We start from the raw sequence: 2,757 nt of genomic DNA on the forward strand, positions 1-2,757 counted from the left end.
GGCTCAGCAGTTGTGGCTCGCTGGCTCTAAAGCGCAGGCTCAGTAGTTGTGGCGCATGGGCTTAGCTGCTCCATGGCATGTGGGATCTTTCTGGGCCAGGGATAGAACCCATGTCCCCTGCATTGGCAGGTGGATTCTTAACCACTGTGCCACCAGGCAAGTCAAGGGTCTGGTGATGAGTTTTAACACACAACACTAAAATGCAATCTACAAATTTTTTGAAAATAAATTAATAACATGGACTTTAAAAAATTATATATTTCTACTCTGTGAAGGACCTTATTCAGAAAACCAAAAGACAAACCACAAACCAGGAGAAAATATCTTCAAAACATGCATCTGATAAAGGATTTGTAGCAAAATTATAACCAAGAACTCTAGAGCAAACAACCCCATTAATAACTGGTAAAGATCGAAATAGACACCTGGCCAAAGAGGGTATACTGATAGTAAATAAACCATACAAAAACATACTCAAGATCCTGATGGAACGCGTGTACAGCCAACTTTGGAAGATAGTTTGGCAGTTTTTTCCAAAGCTAAACAGTCTCATCTTAGGATACAATAAGCGTACCTCTTGTATTTAGACAACTGTTTTGAAAAACTGTTCAAACAAAAACTAGCATAAAATAATGCACAACAGCTCTACTCAAAATGGCTTAAAAAATTAAAGATATCAGGATGTCCTTCTGTAGATGAATTCATAATCAAATTAGGCCACATAAATATCAAGGGGAGAAGAATATGCCACCCCAAGATATGCCTGTTTAACATAAGGATTATTTTGGACTGATTAATTTATAAAACAGCAGACCCAGGAGAATGTTTAAAAATGCCTTTCTAGGAAGTAAATGTGCATTTATTAGGGAAATCTCCATTTGTAAGGATGTCTTCCTCCCTGTACCAGGAATTGAAGGGTGACTAAGTCTCAAGAAAAGCTTGTCAATGGAGAAGGCCTGGATGTAAATCTGCATAATATCCATACCCTTGTTTACTGTGCTTTGCCTCATAACCTCCCAACTGGCTTCCCCCCGCTCCCCTAACATCTTTCTTTTGTTTTTAGCTGAAGATAGCATTTAAGTTACTTGCTTGGGCCATTTCAGGGAGTGACTCAGTTTTCCTAGGTATCTTCCAAGTATACAGGAGGTATGCATGCTATTAAACGTCTACTTGTTTTTCTCCAGTTCTTCTGTGTTTCATTACGGGGGCGATCTCAAGGAGAAACAAAGAAGTGTAGAGGGAAAATTATTTTTCCTCCCATACACATGCAGTGGAATAGTACTCAGAAATATAAAGGAATGAACCATCAAACCATACAAAAATCATGGATGAATCTTACATTTATATTGCTAAGTGAAAGAATGCAGTCTGAAGTTCTATACATGATATGACCCCACTTCCACAACATTCCGGAAAAGGCAAAACAGAGTTAATAAACAGGTTAGGAGGTAGTGGGTTAAATATTCCACATGATAATTTAGTGATGAATACCTGCCACTATGCATTTGTCTAAACCCAAAGATTTTTAGACCCCAACAAGTAAATCATAATCTATTCAAATTTAGTTATTTATGAAATGGGGATGTCATAGAATGGAACAGAGAATGTAACAAAGAGTCTGACTTAGAAATGTATGGAAAAAACTCACTGTTGGTGATGGGGACAAAATGGCCGACCTAAGTCAACCCAGGAAATGAACAGAATCTGCAGGCCAAAGGCAATATATACCATACATAAACAGTGGACTCAAGTTCTTTCCCATAGGAGAAGTAGGTAACAGTACTGAAACTACTGTACCAGCAATCAAAAGTAACAAGCACTGAATTCAATAAATGACAAATGGTGGAAGCCAGGTTTAGTACCACTGGAGTGGGAAGTTACAGACAAAGGGAGAAGTTTACAATCTCCATGGCGTAATGGATCAGGTTGGAGACATCAGCATAAATTATCTTTAGCCTAATATGTTTACAGATATTTTACCACATAGAAATCTTTATATTTATGTGTATATGCACAGGCTGGAATACATGCATATATTTCCACATATTGTCAGCTGAGCATATTTAGCTCCCACATGTATGTTTTGAATATCATTCTCTAATAAAAAGGACCAGGGGCTCTTTGAAGAAATGACTGAAACTATGATTGAGACACTAAATATATAAGCCAGGATAATCTTGATGTATGAAAAAGTAAAGAAATACAAAGAAAAAAAAAACCCACAAGGAGAAATGTTAACTGCAAACAGGAGCCAAAGCAAGAATTAACTAAGCAACCTAATTATGCAGTGCTGGGCTGTAACCAGAAGTTTAAACTAACTAACCAGGTGTCCAAACTGGAAAAATAAATGATTACCTAGTTGTATTTGTATACACTCACAATTAATAATCTGAAAAGGAATTTAAGAAAACAATTCCCTTTTCAATAATGTCAACATTATTAAAATACTTTGGAATCGATTTAATTAGGATGTAAGACTGGCACTTACAAAGCATTGCTGAAAGAAATCCTAAATAAATGTGAAGATACCAACCTACAGATTCAATGTGAATTCCAAAAGGCCTTTGGGAAGAAATACACAAGCTTACCCTAACATACATACGAAATTACAAGGGACTCCAAAGAGACACAACAATCTCACGAGTCTACAGGGCAAAAGTCCTCTGGGCAAGGGCAAAGGTGCCTAAATGGAAAACAGGGAAATCCAGTTAAGAGAAGGGACTCGGGATCGGGAAAGGAAATGAGGGATGGAGGATG

This window comes from Delphinapterus leucas, chromosome 6, assembly GCF_059928025.1.
Source record: "Delphinapterus leucas isolate spDelLeu-1000000601 "Yukka" chromosome 6, BTC_Dleu_Yukka2, whole genome shotgun sequence".
Classification (NCBI taxonomy): domain Eukaryota; kingdom Metazoa; phylum Chordata; class Mammalia; order Artiodactyla; family Monodontidae; genus Delphinapterus; species Delphinapterus leucas.